Source organism: Orcinus orca, chromosome 12, assembly GCF_937001465.1.
Source record: "Orcinus orca chromosome 12, mOrcOrc1.1, whole genome shotgun sequence".
NCBI classification, from domain to species: domain Eukaryota; kingdom Metazoa; phylum Chordata; class Mammalia; order Artiodactyla; family Delphinidae; genus Orcinus; species Orcinus orca.
In genome coordinates this window covers 4,049,941-4,073,771 of record NC_064570.1, presented here as the reverse complement: position 1 = coordinate 4,073,771, position 23,831 = coordinate 4,049,941, and the positions used below count along the sequence as shown (strand labels likewise).

The window sequence follows — 23,831 nt, the reverse complement described above, 5'->3', positions numbered from 1 at the left end:
GGGACAATACGTCCCAATTTGGTACTTGGTGGAAAGGATGATGACACTGCCTAGTATTAGACCTTGTAGAGTGACCAGCACAGGAATAGAAATGAAAAGTGTAGTTTGAAAATTAATAGATTAAAACAATGGCAGTAACTAAAATTCTAAATTCAAAAGGAAGAAAGATGGTTAAAAAAATTAGACAATAGGGCTTCCCTGGTGGCGCAGTGGTTGAGAGTCCACCTGCGGATGCAGGGGACACGGGTTCGTGCCCCAGTCTGGGAAGATCCCACATGCCGCGGAGCGGCTGGGCCCGTGAGCCATGGCCGCTGAGCCTGCGCATCCGGAACCTGTGCTCAGCAACGGGAAAGGCAGCAACAGTGAGAGGCCCGCGTACCGCAAAAAAAAAAAAAAAACACAAAAAATTAGACAATAGAAATATTTATAGGAAAAATAGCACAAAGAAGATGGTAGTTATGACATATGTAAATGGACTTAATAATGCAGTTAAAAGGCACAATTTGATATAAAGAACTGAAAAAAAAATCATCTATGTTGTTTACAAAACACATCTAAAGTATAATGGTACCAAAATGTTGGAAGAAAATGGCTAGGAAAAAATTTACCAAGAAAATAACAAGCAAAAGAAAGCTGGTATCACTCTTTATTACTGGACAAAAATAGAGTTTAAGGGTAAAAATTGCTACATATTTCATCATGACAAATTTTAATATAGCTGGAAGATGTCATTGTAATTAAGAATTATAATATATGAATACAATTAATGCACAATTATAGTTGTATTGTGCATTTAATAACACAGCCTAGAGATATAGAAGACAAAATCTGACAGATTGAGACCTCTTTCAGTAACTAATAGATCAAGAAAACAAAAATCAGTAATGGTATAAAATGTTTAAATATTGTAGGAAATAATCATATGTACATATATAACTGAACCTTAAAACTATATTATGAACATTTTTATCAACCATAAATGGTGCATTATATACAATTTGCTGCATTTTGGATTATTTAGTAAATTTAGTAAATCGCAACTAATTTCATAGGATAAGTATCATGTAGATCTGATCTTTTATCTCAATTTCCATATCCAAAATTCATATATGTTGTAAAACTAAGGAAAATGCTTCTAAATAACTCACAAATTAAAGGAGAAATAATAATGATAATCAGAAATATCAAAAACATGACATTAGCAAAAACACTACACAGAAAAACTTCCAGCATGTACTTATAGTGTTATCTACTGGCAAAATTACACTCTTAAGCCTTCAAAGAGAAAATGGTAAAATGTAATAAGCTAAGCATCAGACATAGGGAGATAGTTATAAAAAGGCAAACTAAATCCAAAGAAAGAAGGAAGGAGGCAATATGGCACCTTTATAGAAACATTTGGAATGATATCCATTAAAAACTTATAAAATAGCATTTTCTTTAAGTCTGTGACAACACTAAGTGCCTGTACCACCACTTCTGTTTTTATTAACCTGTATGTTCTAGTTAGCACAGTAAGTCAAGGGGAAGGAAAACTGTAAGAATAGAAAGGAAACATCAGTACTGATACAACACTTTCCTTTTAAAGACAATATGCTTGTCTGTACAAAACATCCTGAAGAATCTGCAAATAAGTTAATAGAATTAATACGGAAAATTAACACCATTTCTGGATGTAAGATCAAAATTCAAAAGAATATTTCTAAGTATCAATAAACAAGAAAATATTTAAGTAAACTATTTTAGTAGCCACTTTATTAATTACCTGAAATAAATCTTCAACAGAAGAGGAAACGCAATGGTTAATCAACATTGGAAAATATGTTCAAATTCATTAACGCTCAGAAGAGTGCAAATCTACAACATAATGGATTTCCATTCCACATTCTCCAGATTGGAAAAACGTTTAAGCTGTATTAAACATATTGAATGTTAGTGAGACTTGTGGAACAATAAGAACCCACAGACATTGCTAATTGGAGGGTCAATGGTACAAGAGAAGTGGAAACTATTTGGCATTAACATGTAAATATGAACTTGTGTATATGCTACCACTCAGCAGTAAACTAGAGAGAGATGATCTCACATATGTACCAACAAGGCATGTAGTAATGTTCATTGCTGCATTATCTATAAGAACAAAACCTGGGGCATCCTACATTGTCTATCAAATGAAAAAATGATTGCAAAGTATCCATTCAATAGAATTCTCTCATCAGTGAAAATAAAATTAGATTGAGTACCTAAAACATGTACTAATCTCAAACATGCAGTGCTGAGTGAAAAGTCAAAACAATACATATAGTGCAGTTCCATTTATATGTAGTTCAAAACCAAAATTAACCAACATGTCTTTTAATCACACACACGCACACACACACACACACACTCAGCTATTAAAGCTGTAGAGAACAGTAAGGGAATAATTAACACAAGAATCAGAATAGCACTTACTTCTGGGGAGAACTTTATCAGTTGGGATTTGCAAGTGGCAAGCAGGAGCTAGTAAGTTACTGATAATATTCTAATTTTATTATTTCATTACTTTTCTACTATTTAAACCATGCTTAAACATTTTTACCCTGTTCTATTTCAATCATATGTTTCATAATAAAAAATGGAAAGAAAATTCAGGAAGAATGAGATTTATTAGAAAATAATTTATGTAAAAATAAAATAATGTGATCATTTAAATGAATAAGTGTGCAATTTTGTGAACTACATTTGAGTGACATAAAAAATCTAGTTTTGATGTAAGAGAAAGAATTCAATCAAATGGAATATATTTAAATATGTAAAATGGTTATAAACATGCTTGTATGTATATGCATATGAGATGATTATTAACATAGCTTTAAAATAATAACTAGTTACTAGCCAACGTTTATTAAATACCTTCCATATAACATGCAATGGAGCTGTGCAGTTTACATGAATCCTCTTAGTTAATGTAAAATCTCCGTGGAGTCGGTAGTATTTTGTTGTTATTGTTATAGGTTATACCATGTATATATTCCTATTTTCAGGAACTTGAATAGACATTTAAGAGTAAGTAATGCTTTTTTAAGTATTGTTTACTTTATTTTCTTTCATGTATATTTTAGAGCTTTATTGAGGGATAAATTACGTAGTATAAAATTCACCCATTTTACATGTAGAATTAAATGATTTTAGTAAAACTATAAAGGGTGCAAACATTACCACAAGAGTTTTAGAACATTTCAAAAGCTCCCTTGAATCTGTTTTCAGTTACCTGCTATCAATCTAAGCCCAAGGAAACCATTCATCAGCTTTCTGTCTCTATAAGTTTATATTTTCCATATACTTCATATAAGCCATTCCCATATATATGCTTTACTTCTGGTTTCTATCACTTTCATTCATAATATTTTTGAGGTTGATCCATGTTGTAGCATTTATTGATAGCTCTTTCCTTTCTGAGGCTGAATAACATGCTAATTTATGAACTTACTGTATTCTGTCTGTCTATTCACTAGTTGATGGACACTTAGATTTTTCCAGTTTGGGGTTATTATGAATAATGCTGCTACATTTCTGTGTGTAGACATATATTTTCATTTCTCTTGGGTAGATTCCTAGGAATGGAATGGCTTGGTTTCTGGGTGATTTATATTTAACTTTTTAAGAAACTGCCACACCGTTTCCAAAGCTGCTGTAACATTTTATATTTCTACCTGAAATATATAAGGGTTTCCACTTTTCATCCTCAGCAGCAGTAGGCATTTTCTGTCTTTTTGATTATGGTCCTTCTAGTGGACAGACATGAAGTGGTATTTTGTTTGATTTGCATTTCCCTGCAAACACATTTGAACCCATTCTCATGCATTATTAGCCGATACTATATCTTCTCTAGTGAAATATCCATTCAAATTTGTTTCCCATTTTAATTGAATTATTTGTCTTGTTTTATTGTTGACTTGTCTAAGTACATTATATAGTGTGGATACAAGTTATTTATCAGAGAAATGTCTTGTAAATGTTTTCTTCCTGTATGTGACTTGTCTTTTCATTTTCTCAATAGTGTCTTTTGAAGTGCTACAGTTTTAACTATTCATGAAATCCAGTTTGCCTTTGTTTTTCTTTTATGGATCATGCTTTTGGTGTTATATCTAATTCTTGACCAATGCACAATCTTGAAAATTTTCTCATAGAAACTTTTGCTCTAAGGTATAATGTGACAGTCCCAAATCACACAGTGAGTCATTGGAGCCAGGATTTGAAACTCGCCTGCTGGCACGAGCTTCCACACTGTTAAACACTGCACAGTGCTGCTTAATGCTTATTATAGATCTGCTCTATGCATGCTTATGACATCTTTGAGACTCAAAAGTGACAGTAATCATGAAGATGTGCAGTTTAGGGATCGGCAGAATGAACAACCATGCTTTTCATGAATTTGGAAATAAAGCTAATTTAAAATTTTGTAATTAAATAATCCTGAGCCTGTGTTGAAGATCTACAGCTGCTTTTATGCGAAATGAACACTCCTTCTCTGATTGCCGGTTCTCTCATTTCTATGCTGCCTCACCTGTGTGTCCATAGACTCCTTCCTCCTGCTTCAATAGCCTCTTTACCCATTTCAGAGCCTGAAATGTTGCCCACAATTGTACACTTCTCCGTTCTTTCCCTGATCTGCTTTTCTCACCTGGACCATCTTATTCACTAATATTCTGTGATGTGAAGCGCAGGTTACAGACATAGTTGGGAGGACAAGGTTTAATGTCCAGTAGCTATATTCTACTGGGGGAGACAGATGTTCTAAAAAATGTCCCTGTCCCTCTAATGAGCTTTGTGTCATTAGCCATCACTTAATTCTAAGTGCCTTCACAGGGCTCATATTCTCTGATTATAATCTATGACCTATAATAGAGGCATAGTATGTAGGAAGGAGAATTCGATTATAAGTGGGAAGATCCCAGAAAACTTTACAGTGGTGATATTTGAGCTGTGACAGATACTTGCAGCTCCTTTATTGCTTTTAAGGTCCATTTTCTTATAAAGACCTTGAAAAATGTTTATAATTTATTGCTGAGAAGATCCTCTGAAGCTTCATCACGATCTGTTCTCCGGATTTACAGTCTCTAATGAGATTAATGGCTTGACAGATCACTGTGCTTTAATGATAAATAATAATAAAGTCCAGGGATGTGACAAGCCCTATGTTATACGTCACTCATGGAGACACCTTTATTTTATTCTTCCTTTTCCTCCCACTCAAGGTAAAGGTCAAATCAGTAAAAGGTCAAGCTGATTGGTATGGATTATTATAATATTGTTCTCAACCTATCCAGAGATCAATAATGAATGTCATCATCCATTTCCCACAAACAGACACTAACCTCATTATCCTAATACATTAAAGAAAGCAGAGACTGAAGCTATATCAAATGCATGCTTCTATTTTCACAACTAACATTAAAAAAAAATCTGGCTGTTAGATGATTTACAGTAAGTTTTCATTGGAACTGCTTTAGGATAGAATCTGAATCAAGTCCCCCAATTTACTTTGATGGCTATGTGAATTTCACATTTATGTCTTTAAAAAAATGGCCTAATTTGGATGATGCCCTCAACAGAAACACCAGAGAAGGAGGAATGTCCATTCCTTGTGCCTTCTCTAAGCTTCTTATAATTACAGATGCGGGTCATCATAATCACTGTGATCGAGAAGCACCTGTAAATGGTCCCTTCTCTGATCACATATCCTACAATTCCCTAGTAATTTTGGCAAAATGAGCAATTTTGGTAAGCATGACAATGAAAATACTGTCTGAAAATGTAAAACTTTTTTTTTTTTTTTTTTTTTGCCGTATGCGGGCCTCTCACTGTTGTGGTCTCTCCCGTTGCGGAGCACAGGCTCCGGACGCGCAGGCTCAGTAGCCATGGCTCACGGCCCAGTCGCTCCGCGGCATGTGGGATCTTCGTGGACCGGGGCACAAACCCGTGTCCCCTGCATCGGCAGGCGGACTCTCAACCACTGCGCCACCAGTGAAGGCCTGAAAAATGTAAAACATTTAACCCATGTCCGTATGAAGTAACATCAGAAAAGGACCTGAAATTTACTAGCTGTATGTCAATGTCAATGATTCAACACATCTAAAATTTGACTACTTTTTCTGGAATATTGGAACTAATAACAACACTTTGAAAGCTTTTTGAGAAGAATAAATGTAAATCTACCTATCTTGATGCCTGGATACACAGATAACTCCTCAATACAATTTGGTTTTGTTTGCTTGGATTGTAGAACATAAATTTCAAGGGTTTGTTAGGACCAGTACAAATACCAGCATTGATAACATCTCATTAATGATGAAGTGAAAGTATTATACAAACTATAATTTAATATTTCAGATTTATATATTTATTTATATATAATATATTTATATATTTAAAATTTAGATTTATATATATTTGGAGATCATGATTATAAAAATGCCAATACACAGTACACTACAGTACACTTTAAAATATGTTTTCCCCTTTACAACAAAATTTCCAGCTTTAATAATTTACTACCAAAGCAAAGACAGCTAAATACTTAAAAAAACATATATATCCACATACATACATATATATAATGGTTCAAATATTAAATTGGATAGCAATCTTAACATAAAATAATAAAATTGACTCCCACCTAAAAATAATCTCCCAATATCTGAATCATCATGACACTCAACCTTAAGGGAATCAGGTTACACAAATTACATTCTATACCATATTTCTTATTTCCATAATGCATTTTATGTTTTTTAATGATGTGATCTCTTGGTACCAGGATCAATGACTGCTTCTTTCTTATATATCTTATAAACCTAGCACATAGCCCTGTACATTTATAATGAATGAATATATTGATGAGTAAATAAACTTATAAAGGAGTGAAGGAGTCACAGGAATGTTACATACACCAAGGGAATGCAATGTCTTATTCTGTAAAATAAAATCTTTATCTCAGTTGTCTCTGCTTTTTCTATATAGGAATGCAGCTTAGGAGATGAACCACCAATTATCAGATCATTGAGGAGATTTAAAACAGAACTTGTGAATATTTTCCTGGAAATTCTGGCATCCCCAACGACTGTTGTTACAGACACACTTGAAGATGAAGATAGGAAAATTGGAACATATTTTAAATACCAACACCAGAATGATGAAGCAACACATTCGTCCTACAGGAAGCTGTTGAAATAAGTTTTGTTTGTAAAAAAGATCACTTTGGGGGAATATGAAATATGAAAGACTGTCACATAAAAGGGAATTAGCCTTTTGCATTGTCCTAAGAGGTAGGGTCGTTAACTGCAGGTTAGGATTTACACATAGGAAGATGCACTCTGACTGAATTTCGTGAGAAAATGTGTTGTTTCCAGTACTCCTGGTATTAAATGTAGATGAGACACTCATGGTGGAAGAAATCCAAGCTGAACAAGTGTAGTTTTAGGATTATTTCCAACCTTATAATTCTGTGAATCTATGATTCATAATAGAAAGATTTTTTTTTAATATTCCAGCACTCACTCCATGGAATTATTAATGAATCACATCTATTAAAGAAAAAGTCAGTAAGGAAAAGAGGTGAAAAGACCACTCCCTGCAGCTAAATTCTCAAGGATATGTGCTTCTCTACCAGGCCCTGGTTAGTAGATGCATCTGTGTGTGTGTGTGTGTGTGTTTGATGCTTCTTTTTGTTTTGTTTTTGAGGGGAGGGGTATTACGAGAGAGCTTCCTTGTACTTTTTCCTAAGTGGTGAAAAGAATGCGACTCTGAGACCTTTACTCAATTGGAAAAATCTAATGAAATGAGGCAGCGTTTATTATTCCACCTGGTGGCTTTTATGTTCCATATTCTAGAAGTGGTTACCCACTGTAAATGGTGTTAGTTAAAAAGATCTCAGAGGAAATAGTGCCATCCACCAACAATTGTTCTTCTGATTTTCTTTAGAGACAAACACCCTGTGTCAGAGATGAGACTGACAGCAGTTAGGCTCAGTGCTGTGGCTTCCTGCTGAGCAGCCTGGCCTCTGGTCTAAGTATCTCTACTGGCTAGCCAGGCCGTAGGTATCTATTATAAAACTCTATTTCAGTCGTGCATCTTGCAGAGATATCAGATCAGCCTTGCCTAGGCATTTGTAGTAACCAGCTAAAATGCTGAGGGCCAAAGACCATTTAAGATGGATTTTTAAATTTTTGTGGAATTGTCAGTGACTCACGTAAATAAAACAAATAAAAACACAAACTCAATAAAGATTCAGTTAACAATTATACTGTAGACAGAAAGCAAAGTCAACATACAGTACTTCTTCTCCTACAATATGTAATATAGTTGCTCATTTACTGTTGAACAAAAATTAAGTGCCAAGCTAATTTTCTCCAATGAGATATTCTATAAAATATCCATTAGAGCATTTCAATATTTTACTCAATTGAGCACAGAACAAAGACACTATTTGAGAAGGATAATATTTTTTTTTCCATTTAACGATATAAAGCATTGATTGGTTTTAATATATTTTTGTGTTTAAAAAATTTACTAAAAATGATCTGGCCTGAATGGCAGTCTGACAACATCCCTCCAGCTGGTCAAGATCATGTGTGGACACTCACCTCCTCCACATATGGCTTTGGATTTTAAAACCTAGGTTTATATATTATATTGTGGGAAGATGATCTGAGAAAAAAAATGGATACTGGGAAAAAATAATTTCTGAGATAAGATTAAAGAATAAACAGAAATGATTAAGGCAACTTTTAGTGTGTGTTAAGTGTAAATGCCATCAAGATATTAGGAAAATATTTTGGTGGCTTTTTTGTTTATATGGATTCCTCACTTCCATCTTTACCATTGATAAAAGGACAAAATAAGGAGTATTAAAAAATATCCCTTGGTACTTCCCTGGTGGCACAGTGGTTAAGAATCCACCTGCCAGTGCAGGGGACACCGGTTCAATCCCTGGTCCAGGAAGGTCCCGCATGCCGTGGAGCATGTGTGTTTTAGTTTTAGTTTCACAAATAAAACATTTGTGTTTTAGTCATGAAAGTTCTTTATACCTAATTGTTTCATAGGTATGCTCTTACTCACAGGTGTTTACGTAAAGATTGTAAAATCTGTTTCCTGAGGTTCCAAGTTTAGAATACAAAGCACCTCCTGCCTCATTGTTGCTGTAACCTGATCTCGGTGAATATCCCCTCTGAGTGTAGACCTGCGCACTTTCCAACACCTACCCAGGGTATTCATCTTTCTTCCTGACTGACTTGTGTTTGAAACGCAATCAATGGATGGAAGCAAACATGCGTAGATACCACAGAATGTATTTTGTCCCTTCGAATTCACTTTGTGTTAACTCGGTGAGATATGCTGACTTGGTGGAACCATGGCAGCAATTTGTAAATGATGCATGAGAATGAAATGAAAGATCCCAGCTCAGTGTGCAAGGCAATCAAAGCTGTGTGTGTGTGTGTGTGTGTGTGTGTGTGTGTGCACCAAACTGAGCACAAACATGGCCTCCCAATGTTTCCCCTTTAGTTAAGAAAATCCCCAGCTATAAATTAAAAAGAAGTCCCCCAGATTTTCACTTCCTCCTCAGCAGTACATTAGAAGCCAATGAAATTCTAGAACATCGACAGTAACCGTGCAGCTGAAATGAGTCATCCAGTACATTAAGTGTATTTCCACATTTTAAATGACATTTACTAATCTGGAAGGAAGGATTAGTAAAAGTAGTTCAATTTTCTGATCATCTGGCACCTAAAAATGTCCCTACAAACAAGTCCTAATATAGTTCATGATTAAGGTGGTCCTGTGTAACCTGCTTCCTCAGATATATAGGCTAATGTCCCTGTTTATAATAAAAGACTCACAGACCAGTTCAGGTAAGGAGAGACGTTCTCATGTTTCTTGAAAATATGGAAATTAAAAGAGTAGACCTCATATAGCAATGTTACAGGAAAAGTTTCTCAAAATGACTGTTTGCCTCTACATTGTAAAAAGGAATCCATTACTTTTCTTCATATGATAGAGCATAGAATTTAGAACTAGAAACTTAAATTAACAAAATTATTGAACAAATGTAAACCTTTAAATATATACTATGCGTGCATTTTCTCATGGTCTATAATAAAAATAAAAAGCAGTCTTTTATAAATGGAAGTACTTCAACTTTTCCAAACTGGTCAATCTCGGTCTCTTAAAGAAGAAATGGTTATGATTTGCTCTCTACTGAAAAATTGAACACGTTTCCCTCTGGACAGAGATGGACTGTCCCTCTGGACTCTGCTTTTGTTCCTGGATTATAGGTATTTTCAGATTAAACACATCTTCCATCTTCACTAGGCTGTCCAGAGGTTTAATTGAATAACAGACTGTGTCATGCAGGCCACTTCACACACCACACACAACATGCATTTTGCCTTATTTTCAGTCTATTAGTTCTCTATCTACATAATCAGTCGTAAAATCAGGAAACATTTTTGCGATTTTTATACCTGTGATATTGAGGAAAATCACTGAGCAGATGACTTAACCAAGACAAAGCTAGAAAAAAGCGGTTTTGTGGTTCATATTTAAATATATTGGTGAAATGAGAAAAAATAATTGTGATATTTTTACCATAGTGGAGAAAAGAAAGGGAGAAACCTCTGTTTTCATTAAGTCTCTTTCTCAAAAGACTCAGAGCATGAGAGAGAGTATTTTAATCTATTGAGGTCCTGCTCTGTGTCATTATTGGGTTTTCACAGCCTTTTATCAGCAGAGATAATTATAGTCACTGGAGTCAGAAAATCAGGATGTGAAGGATCAGATGAGGACTGAATTAAATGGAGACCAAAAACTCAACTATACACTACATTTTCCTTCAAAAGTGCTAGAAAAATGTTTTAAATGTTTGTCTATGTATTATTTCTCATTTATCATAAACAATCATTTATCACTTACAAAATCTTAAGAATTTTTAAAAAATCTTTGAATTCTGTATTCTTTTGTGAAATTATTTTGAGAAAAATCTATTTTGTTCTGAAAAGTAGTTTTCCTATTTTCCACCTCATCAAACATCTTGATTACTGATAGGAAGCCCTCATATAAATTTAGTTTTCTTATAAATATACTTTTAACAATCATGTTTAGCTTCTGACAACTTTATTTTTATTACATTATAAGTAATATATTCATGTCTTGAAAATGGTTTGGTTCAGAACTACAGCAGACAGAAATCCAGGTTTCTCCTTGAGTCTCTGTGCCATCCTTATAGATAAAGATACCTCTCGGTAATTTCTATCTGAAAAACTCAACTAAAGAATATCTACTTAAATATATTGCTTATTGTAGTACAGCTTCCTAGCTTGGTAAATAGGTTCTCCTGAGAAACTAGTTCCCTTTTAGTTATAGAATTTTTGATAGAAACTTACTTGCCTGTGTCAGGAACACAGTTTCAGAACTCATGTTACTTCCTTAAGGGATAAATTTTCCACAGAAACATTTTACATAATTAAAAAGCTTCTCTTCAGTGAGGTATTAAGTCTTTCTTGCTCCCATCTCCTCCTCCTGGATTTAATGCCTTCCAGATCAATTCCCATATAGTTCCAATTATTTCTACTCCACTTACTTAGGAAATTTAGCAAACACAACTCTCTCAGCCAACATTCTATTATAGGTCCGTATTTTACCCTCACCTGAAAGGGATATTTCATGGTTAATATATTAGACATGTGCTGATCTGCTAAAAAGACCCTTATCATTCCCTAATGTTATTTTTAAGACATTTCCAGAAAACAAAACTAACATTTAGTCTAAATTTCAGTGTTTTGTGTAGCTTCTCTTTAAAAATATTCCGTTCCTATTTTCCAAATAAAAAAATATTGCTGTCTTTAATAACAAAATGACTTAAAGCAATTTTTATAAATCAAAATAAGAACACAATACAAAATTGAAAGATTAAAAAAATCAGTTTTAGAAAGATCATTTGGTTCTCCTTAGAAATGTGAGCTTACAGTTCTGAGAGGATTTATGACACTGTTTTAAAATTCTTAGTTAACTTACTTGTTTCTTACTCTGTGCTGTGTGTTCCTGCAGTATCTAGTTAATCATAGTATTCCCATATGGCTGCTTAATAGTGGAATGAAAGATGAATGAATAATGTTAAAATGTATCCTATTTTTAGAACATACTTTTATTATAATAGAACATTTGAGGGGAAAAAACAAAGGATGTCCTCAAAGAATGTAAGAAATACTTTTGAAGTTAAATTTTGAACAAGCTTCCTCCCTGTCTTCTGTCAAATTTGAACTGTACGCTCATCCTGATTCTGAGGAATGTTAGGATCTACAGAACTTGGATAACACCAAAGGCAGACTTGAGATGTGGTGTGCAAAACCAGTGACTCTGGAAAAAGCTTGTTTCACAGAAATGTGAAATCCCTGTGCAGAGTCTATATTGGTACCACCTGAATCTGACCAAACATTGCCCTTGGAAAGCCAAGAAGTTCCAATTCATCTGGGCTGGACATTTTAAGACCAAGAGAAGAAAAGAAGAGGGGAATGAGTGAAACTTTCTCCAAATGCCTCGGCAGTGTTTGTCATCCTGCCCATTCAACCCTTTCAAGCTAAAAGGGTCTTTCTCTTTGTCTTTCACCACTTGTGAGACTTCCACTGTTAAGGTGAGTTGATTAGTCCAGCAAACAGATGTGAGCCCCAGTGAACCATCCAGGAAAAATGACAATACATCCAAGAGGATCCAATAGCAACAAGAGAGAAAAAGATTGGAGCAAACACAACAGTCAGCAAAGTATGGCTGTTAGAGGAAAGTGTATATATTAGTTAGGGTTCTCCAGAGAAACAGAACCCATAGCTGGAGACACAGGGGAGAGCTGATATTGTTTTTCTAGTCTGGAGGCCATTAGGCTGGCAGAATTCCCTCTTGCTTGGGGGACATCGGTCTTTTTTTGTAGCCAAGGCTTCAAGTTATTGGATGAGACCACACATGTTATAAAGAACAATCTGCCTTACTAAAAGTTCACCAATTAAAATGTTAATCTCATCCAAAATACCCTCACAGGAACATTCAGAATAATGTTTGACTACATATCTGGGCACCATGGTTCAGCCGAGTTGACATATAAAATAAATGAAAACAGAAACAATGCATTCAGCAGGTGAAAAAAGAAAAAAGGAGATTCAGGAGGATCATAAAAAAGATATGATGGAGATAAAAACAAACATGACTTATCAGGTAAAATTCAACAGAAGAAATATAGACAGGGATGGTCATTGTTTATACCTGTGTTAGTAGCCTTTAGAATAATCACATGAAATTAATATTTCATTGTACAGAGTGAAAATATAAAGTGATGAAAACTGTAAGATTCTTAGAAGATGTAAAGGTTGTAAGTAGTTGAGGTTCCAGGAAGATAAAAATACATATGTGGAAGATAAACAAGAATTATACAAAGAACAGAGGAAAATGCCCATGAGTTGAGGAAATATCTACATCTGTAAATTTAAAAGACCCACCTAAATCTAAACTGAATTGATAAGAAAAATGCACACTTAGGCTCATCCTGGTTAAAAACTATGCCAATTTCCCAGATATATTTCAGGTTTCCTGTGAAAGATACAACATTAGACTCTGCATGAGGAATCAGTCTACTGAAGAATGAGCATCAGGAAATTAAAGTGGCTGAAGAGTCACCTACATAAGGACTTGTGGATAGCATTAAATAGAGAATTGCTTATAGAACTAAGATTCAATGGAAGAAAAAGTGGGAGATTATAGTACGTAAAACTCTCTGATCTGAAAGTATAGAGTACAAATATAAAACTGGGGAGAGAATGAAGATAGAGTATAAAAAATAACCTACTTCGGTTATTAGTATTGGTATCATTATTCTGAAACATTTGTATGTGCAATGATGAGATATTCCAGTTCTATCATCTGTGACACTGACAACTAGAAATCTCTGTGTAAATGAAAGGAGACACAGATGTGGAAGGATTAAAATAGAAACTGTGTTGTCCTGGGAATTAGATGTATAAGCATAAACAGACAAGATATGGAATAGGTATTAAGTAAATAAATGTTTGTGTGTATAAATACATTTAAATATGTGATGATCAGACTCTAGAATACTCCTGATCATCCCCACCTCCTGGAGTTCACATCCTAGTATAATTTCCACTACTTGATTTTGGGTTGAACCTATGTTATGCTCTTGACCATCAGAATATGACAAATAAGATTGGATGTCACATCCAGAATTCAAATTGCACTGTGTAAGACTCCTTCTTGCCAGTAGATTTGCTCTAAGAACTGTCCTTGGTATCTTGAAGTAAGCAACAAAGATAGGGAAGCTCAATGGCAGGGGACTCTGAGCATATCTTGTACCTGAGGGCAGTCTTCATCCAAGAGCCAGCAAGAGGTCAAGGATCTCAGTCCTACAACTCAAGGAACTGAATGGTTCAGTTGACCAAATGGTGCTGACAACCTGATGCTCTTGGAAGCAGAGGCTCTCCCATTTGAGCCTCCAGATGAGAATGCAGCCCAGGTGACCCTCAACTGCATCTTGTAAGACCCTATATAGAAGACCCAGCTAAGCTTTGCCCTGAAGCTCAGTCCAAGAGCCTAGAACTAATGAAACTCCAAAGACACAGGCATATCTCATGCCCAGAGATTTTAGATTTGAGTCTTTAAATACAATTTTCTGTTTAAAGAAACCAGAGCTTCTTGAAGAAACAGATTAACTTAAATCTTGAGAAAGAAATGTGCAAGAACATGAAACAAGGAAATTATCAAAGATTATTGGGTTTATGTCAAAAGGAGAAAGGAGCCAGCTTGAAAAAGCACTTAGTGCCAAAAATATGGGACTATCATAAATGTAATAATGATAATATGTGTAAAGGATTTTATCTCATTAAATATATTTAAATAAATTATATAGTAAAATGAATTCATTACCTTCTGAAGATGCTAGAGGAACAATGCATTTGCATTAAAATTGGGCATTTATCTTGACTTTCCTATATGAACTGTACCAATGGGCAACCAAAAAGATGAAGGGAAGAGTCTCATTAGAAAATTACCTAACAAAAAGTATAATAAATTTATAAATAATAACTATTTTGCAATCCCCAATAAATTGAGGATATAGAAATTAGGGAGCAATACTACTAAGATCAAAAAAACATGAAAACCAGACATCCTGCAACTATAAACTGGAAATCATTATAGTATATTTACTTCATAAGGCCATGGTGTGCTTTAGTTAATGCATAGAAGAGTTCCCGGCACAAAGAAATCACTAATGTAAATGTTAACTGTCATTACATAGACTCAGAGAGGCACACACATGCAAAGAAATATATTTACCTTTATATAAATATAAAATATATTATTTAAAACACACAAACATACATCCTTAATTTCTCCTCCATTCTCCAAGCAAAGCTTACAACATTATTTAATTTGTGATAGTTGGATATCTACCAAGGATTTAGTGTGGTATATAAGTCTAAATGTGTGTGTCTATTTGGTGGGGGGTTGTATGTGTTCATGCATGAACTTTTGAAAAAGGAAGATCTTACTTTAACCTTCAGAAATAGCTGCTATAATCAAACTTTTACAAACCATATGGAATCCCTCAAAGGACTCTCCTTTAATGTGGCATTGCGGTTTCAACCACAAGGTAATGTACTGTTTATGTTGGCTTGTGCCAGGGAATATTAGAAGCAAGCCTTTACTTTCAGGGACTTTTTCCAACTGTGTCAAAATAGTAATTATAATTTCCAACTCATTTTGTGCAAGTTTTTGTTTAAAGTTAAGACAAGGCAAAGAAAAGTAATGGATCTCATTGGGACGTGTTTACATGTGCTGTTAAACCTAAAGGTCCTTGCATATCTGGCTCTGCCTGCCCGCCCCGCATCCTCATCCTCCCCTCTTCCCCTTACTCATCATGGCCCACTCACCCCAGTGTTCTCTGATGTTGTGGATATGGCCTTTGCCAGTCCCTTGAGTTTTTTACCTGCTGTTTCTGATAGCTGAAATGCTCAGGCCTCAACATTTTGTTATCACTGTAATGTTAAATTGCAGAAATGAAGAACACATTAGATAAACCAATAGCTACCAGAGATATAAAGACATAAAAATAAATATAAGTAAACAGTAATTCTGGACTTTTTTAATTGAGGGAAAGTTTATAAATAGTGCAATGCACACACCTTAAGTGTACAATTTAATTAATTTTGACAAATACACATTAGCATCACCCAGACAAGAAAGAGAATATGTCCATCCCCTTAGAAGTTTTCCTTGTGCTCCTCTTCCGTATTTTTCTACTCACTGTTCAGATTTTTATTACTATAAATTAGTCTTGTTTGTTCTACAACTTTATGTAAATATTTAACTTCTTTATTTAACATTTTTTTAGATTCCTCCATGTTATTGCATATGCCAATAGCTCATTTAAAATAAAATTACTGAGTAGGCATTCCATTGTATGTTTGACTTTTTAAAAATCATTTTTTTGTTGATAAAAATTAGTTTTTTTTTCCAGTTTGGGGTTGTTAAAATAGCGTTGTTATGAAAAATTTTACATGAGTCTTTACGTAAGCATTTTTCATTTATCTTGGGCAGATAGTACTTAAAATTAAAATTGTTGGGTCATAACCTCAGTGTATATTTAGCTTGGTAAGAATTTTGCAGATTGCTGTATCATTTTGCTCTCCCGTCGGTAATGTATGCAGGTTGTAGTTTCTTCACATTCTTGCCAACATTTTGTTTAGTCATTAATTTTAATTTTGACATTCTTTTGGATTGGAAAATGGCATCTCATGATAGCTTTAGTTTCTCTTTCCCAATGACCAGTGATATTGAGCACCTTTTGATATGCTCACTGGTTATTTCTATATCATCTTCGTGAAGTTTCTATTTGTTGCCATTTTTGATTAAATTTTTATTTCTGTTATTGAGCAGTGAGCGTTGTTTATGTGTTCTAAATGTAAGTTCTTTAAAAGATATGTGTATCGTAAACATTTTTTCCCCAATCTCTGCAGCAAGCTTTGCTTTTAAAAATTCTCTGATAATCTAAAAATGGAGAATAACCTCTCATTTAATTTAGTAATGACTTTTCATTAAATTCATTGAAATGAATATTTCAATTAATTTAAAATACCATCAAATTAAAATTTATTCTACATTTCAGGGAATGTTTATCTGAAGTTAAATAAAGATTTCCAAAATTTTAGTATGATTGTATAATCTATGGTTCTTACAGTATTTTGAAACATATCAATTATGTTAGTATAGTTAAAAGAAATGAACTATTACCTAAAGTAGTGGATACTGCTGCTTATTATTATTACATCGTCATTCTTATTATGTTTTAAATAACTAGAGCAATATTTCTCAATATTGCATGCACATAAAAATGGGGACAAATTGCCTTGCTAAACTATAACTATTTCTCTAGTTATAGAAATAGTTTATACAACTATTTCTCTAGTTATAGAAATGGGTTCTATAACTATTTCTCTCCATCACATTAGCAGTCAGTATGTTATTAAAAGATTCTTTGCTACTGAATATTTTATAATATTCAGATGAGAGAAAATGTCTCTTAATTCTAACCTAATCCAAAAAAGTTATACAAATTTTAGTCTATTAAGAATCAAATTAGTCATTGTTTTAATTTTAGTTATTAATATTATATTAATAACTTATAGGGAAAAACAATATGAAAAAGAATATATATATATAACTGAATTGCCATGCTGTACACCTAAAATAAACATGATATTGTAAATCAATTTTACTTCAATAAAAAAAATTTAAATATTATGCTAATATATCAAGTCTATACTAAATTAAATTTGACATTTAATTTCTTAATTTTCAGACCTTTAGCTCTATAACAAATTTCTGAAGGTCTTTGTAAAATCTTATTTTTTGGAGGAAACTTTAGTTGTTCTTGGCATAGCATAATCCATTTCAGCAGATTAAAATAATTGCTGACTAAGCATCAGGATATTGTGTTTTGTTTTTCATGTATGTGTTTTGGTGGTAGATGTTAAGGTTGCTCAACAGCATTTCCTGTTCCTCTCCTTTCAAGCACAAGGTTGTGGAAATTCACCACCATTTCAAGATTAGGCGTGGCCAAGTGACTTTACTGGTCAAGGAAAAGTGGGCAGAACTGAAATGTCACTGAACTGCTAGTTCTGGACTCTCTGGCAAATTCTTACCTTTGCATGTGGGAACAGGTTTTGGCCCTGAGGAACCATAACATCAAAGCAGTCTGCAAGGCTGAGCTAACAAATGCATGGAGAGTAGCCAACTTGCACAGACTGTGGTGGTGAGAAGTACATTTTCTCTTAGTTAACTGAGATTATATAGGTGTTGTTACTGTAGCTTAACCTGGCCTATCCTTACAGAGTCTGAAAACACAATTAGGAATCTCATGATTTTTATTTACAATCCATAATGACGAAATAATTATGTGTTTGAAAAGTCATGCTGTAATTACCTGTGACAAAATAACAGGTTTTGAAAAGCATGAGGGTATTACCAGAAGTGTTCTAGTGATAGATCAAGATGTCCACAATGTCCATAAATGCATCTTTTATTTTTTAACTGAAAAAAAATTATTTTATGGATTTTATTTCCTGCCTTCAAATAGAAAATTTGAAAAAAAATACACAAATGTAAAAAAAAAAAGCCATACTAATCCTATTGATGTCTACATATTTTGGTATGTTTTCTTACAGAATTTGCTTTTTATTTTCATTTTTCACATATAAGTTAAAATAGTTATTAAGTACTACATAATGATAACTGACTACTCTGGAAATAGCTACATATTTCTAAAGTGCATTTCATTGTTCCCCGATTTATTAAACAATAACTATTATTTTATCTTGTCATTTGATATTGTAAGGAACATCGTTATGAACAACAGTTATTGTGCTGTGATATTCAGGACCCCAACAGAGTTGGAGGGAGCTATTATGTCACAACAAATGACCTTAAGTTTCTGCTCTATTATTGAAGGTACTTTGCTTTGTGTCCATGATCACAGTTCCTTCTTTTACTGTCAGGATCATAGAGCTATCATTATGTATCCTTGGGCAAGTTATTTCTCATTTAGGTTTCAGTTTTGCATTTTCAAATATTCCTACTTCATAAACTCCAGGAGAGAATTAGGTGATAGTAATACAAGTAGTGAGCTTAGTACACAGTAGGTGCACAATAATTAGTAGTTCTTATTACAATTCTTGCTATGGGCATTATCTACATTTAAATTATAACTTCAGTTGTACTCTGAGCTTTCAAACAGATGTGCAAACCCAGTAGAATTTTGTGAAGAAACCTGAAGAAAAATACAAGCAAATCTTCCAGGGAATGAACAGCTGTGAAATTTATTTTGTGGCTCAGTGGTCATGGTTCTAATGAATGCTGCGTTTTGAATAGGCAAGATTGATGACTGTATTCTTTTAATAAATGTGGGAGCTTTCATGGAATACAAAATTTAGCAAAATTTAGAATCCTGGATAAGTCATCCTTCAAATAATCCATGTCTGAATTCCACTTTTTCTCCTTTCCACTGCATTATGTATTGTTTTATGCCAAAACAATATATGCAATTATTAAAAACAATAATTAAAGAAAACAATAGCATTCATATTATATTAACAATAATAGTATTTGATGGCTGGATGAGTGGAATGACAGATTCAAATCTAGAGAATCCCCAAAGCCATCATCATTTATCTCAAAGGAACTTTATCTGAAGGATGGGGCTATAAAGAATCTGTAAACTGGACCAGAAACTCAGACTGAGGAGTCAGAGACAAACTAGAAGACTCCCATATTATAGACAAAAATTCTGCCTTTTAACACAATCCCAAGATTTTGAACTTGTGTGGTGCAGGAAGAAAAAGCAAACTTCAAAAACTCTGAAGGAAAACACTATCAGGATAGAAAAGACAGAGCCCTGCTAGGCTCTTTGCTAAAAACCAGAGCGTCCCATGCCTGTGAATAAGGCAGAGCTGAAAAGCAAGCTAATCTCTCATACACTTTGGGTGCTTAGAAGAAAAAACTCCATTATGTGAAGTGGTTTGCCATAAACATTCTACAGTTCTTTCCTGTAGGACACTTGAAACTAGAGGTAGACCAAGTTTAAGCAAAGCTTCACCCTAATTGCAGACAAGATGTGTTACTAATTGTTCACAGATTCAGCTCCTCATCCTATCAGCCTAACAGAAAAAAAATACACACTATCTGGGGAAGAATAATGACAATGTCAATTACTAGATATTATGAGACAAAGGAAGAACTTTTGAGACAAAGAAAACAGCAAGAAAATAAAACCTATAGTCAAGAGGAAAAGAGTAAAATAGAAGTAGATACACAGACAATCTAATTGCTGAAATTAATAGATGATATCTTTACCTAAAATACATATTTTTAATAAGAAGAGGACAAGGAAGTCATGGATCTTAAAAAGTGCAGAATGTTAACAGATAATTGCAATCTCTTAAACACAAAGCAGATATTCTATAATTAATACAATATCAGAAAGTAAATGATCATGAAATAGATTTAATTAATGCAACAGAAGATAGGATTAGTAAATTTGAAGACAGGTAAATGGAAATTATCAAAATTGAAACCCATAGGTAACATTTAAAAAACATGATCAGAGTACAGAAGTATATAAAAATGTCAGGTTATTGATCATACATATAATTAAAGGACCAGAAAAAGAGGAGAGAAAAATTGGGATGGAATTATTCTTAGAAGTGTAAAGGGAGATATATTTCCCACTGCTTATTGTTAGTATACTAAAATACATTGATTTTTATATAATGAACTTGTAATATCTGATTCTGCTAGATACACAGTTTTAGTTCTGATAGCTGTTTTGTGTATTTATTAGGATATTCTACACATATATACGTACCACCAGTGAATAAAGAAAACTGATTTATTTCTTTGTATTTGGTAAAGTTTGAGGTATTTTTCTTCCCATATTGCACTGAGAACTCAAGTACAATATGAATAGAAGTAGTGAAGAGAGACTTCATGTCTTGTCTTAATATAGAAGAAAACATTCTTTCACTCATAAGTATAATGTTGTTATAGGATTTTGGTAGATAGCTTTTATCAGGTTAAGGGTGTTTCTTTATATTATTACCTTTTTGAGAATTTTTATGATGAATTCATTTAAAATTTTGTCAGATGTGGTTTTTTTAATCTATTCACTCATATTTTTCTCCTTTTTGCTCTTAATTTGGTGAATTGCCTTTATTGAGTTTTTAAAAAATATATTGAACAAACCTTGCATTCCTATGATAAACTTCCTTAATTATAACATATTGTCCATTTCATATATCACCGGTTTTTATTTTCTAACATTTTGTTAAGGAGTTTTACTTTTATATAATTAGTGATGTTGGTTTAAATTTTTTTTTGCAATTCTTTTATCTGGTTTTGGAAGCAAGGTTATACTTGTCTTATAAAATGTGTTGAGAAGTGTCCCTTCTGCTTCCATTTTCTGAAAAAATGATTGTATAGACTGACATTTTTTTCTCCCTAAATGTTTGATATAATTCACCAGCACTGACATCTTAGGCTGAAATTTATTTTGTAGGAAAAAAATTACTTATACAATTTTAATAGAAATAGGGCTACATATTAATAGATATCAGACTTTAATAGGCTATTGGATAGCTTATGTTTTTATATCAATAGTGATATAAAAGGGACAGTAGTTGCATGGAGCACAGGAGTAGATGGAGATTAACTGGCAAAATAAACTTTTTAGGAAAATGGAAATGTTTTGTATCTTGATTATGGTGGCAGTTACATAGGTACATGTATTTTTCAAACTTCAGTGAACTATACAATCACTATACATATATAGGTTTTATATAAAGCTGATTAAAACTAAAAAATATAATTTAAGTTTGCTCTTGAATAGCTATCATTCTGCTTCCTCATCCTAGAAATTAGGAACCTCGGACCCCTCCTTTTACTACAAACTGTTTCTGGTCCTTTTAGTCCAAGCTACTTGTGGAGTTTTCTTTCATACCAGCTTCTTAAATCCTTTCTGGGTTTCCTATGAATATAATAGGGACTTATACCATGCTCCAAAAGGACCATCCATAAATCTTTTTTTTTTTTTTTTTTTGCGGTACTCAGGCCTCTCACTGTTGTGGCCTCTCCCATTGCGGAGCACAGGCTCCGGACGCGCAGGCTCAGCGGCCATGGCTCACGGGCCCAGCCGCTCCGCGGCACGTGGAATCTTCCTGGACCGGGGCACGAACCCGTGTCCCCTGCATCAGCAGGCGGACCCTCAACCACTGCGCCACCAGGGAAGCCCTGAAAGTGGATCTTATAGCCACATCTTGATGTTATCTATCCTCTGATGTCTTTTATTGCTTAAAGACTCTCTTAAGGATGAAACCCCATTAAAAAGAAAATAATTCTTCAACCATATACCCCGTCTTTTATATTGCCACTAAATTCTGCTTACAAACTGAACACAAGTGAAGAAAGGAATTTTTAAAACAAACACAGTTAGGAATTTCAAAGAGGTCATGGGAATTGAAGTGTGAATCCCCAAGGAAAAAATAAGCAGAAACTTGTCTGTACATCTGCCCTGCTTTTACCATCCCATCGTTGCCTTCACTGTAACTCTTTAAACAAGAGGGATAGCTCTTAAACTCTTAAACAAAGGGTACAATTCTTCTCCATGAAAAATCTGCTTTCATAAAGGAGAATGACTTAGAACACTTCAGATGAAGATTAAGAGAACAAAACCACTTTGAAATAAATACATTCTGGACTGCTTTCTAGAGTTTCCATGAACCTCTTTGGGACATTTTGGTTCTTAATTCTATCTCCTTTTCTGACATTCTCACTCTACATCTCTCCTCTCTCCTGTAACCTCTCATCCACCAAAATGTTTCAATGCAGGAACAAGGGATTATTTCACCAAAGCCAGGGAGTCCTGACGAAATGGAAAATAACATAACACTGGAGCTTCTTTGTGAAAGAGTACTAACAATATTTTATATTTTCTGCCTACATGGTTTAGAATTTATATCATACCAGAACAACTCTACATTATCTCTATTCTTCAATTAGTAAATTCTAAAGAATATGACACAAATATCAATTAAGCAATGCTAAACCAAGTCACATAATTAGAATAGAGGAGAAATAAAGACTAGTTATTAATCTGGTTCTGGTATGAGTAAAGTATGTGGTGAAGGGAAATGCTATGATGATGAAAGTAATTAAGAGTAGGAGGGACAAGTAGATAAAGAAACATTTTATTTTTTCTTTGTACCTCTCTTTCTCTTTTCCTTTCCTTCCTTCCAGGGAGAGGTCACAGAGATGAGATGGCTGAGCAGAAATCAATGGCGCTGGCTCCTTGGTGGTCTGAGTCAATCCATCAGACAGACTGGTGGCAGTCACTCAGCCTCCACAGTCACCACCGCCCATGCTGGCACTTGTCACATTTGGAATTCATTTGCATAGCTGGGTAGCGCTCCCTGTGGAGTTACATTGAGCCGTTTTGCAGCTGCGACAGCTTGAAATAGAAAAGCTAATGCAACCAACTATTGGCTTCCTCAGTTCCTTCTCTTCCTAAACCTTAACTGGGAATTCTTGACATAGAAAGGGTGAGGATCATTTAAAATAGAAGGAGAAAAAAATGTGTAAATTTCTCAGGTATTTTGTGTAAAATATTATCAGGTATCCTCCATTTCTAATTTATCATTCCTTGACTCTAGTTTCTGCATTCATTTGTGACTATACTTACCTAC

At 34.0% G+C, this 23,831-nt stretch overlaps 1 long non-coding RNA gene across 1 annotated transcript in view; it reads right to left on the bottom strand.

The window, feature by feature from the left end:
* The window catches only part of LOC125960660 (uncharacterized), a 55,182-nt gene extending 31,678 nt beyond the window's left edge, over positions 1-23,504 (bottom strand). Inside the window, exon 1 of the long non-coding RNA XR_007470549.1 lies at positions 23,354-23,504. This is a non-coding gene — a long non-coding RNA (uncharacterized LOC125960660). The remainder of the gene's footprint in view (positions 1-23,353) is intronic.
* Positions 23,505-23,831: the final 327 nt, after the last annotated feature.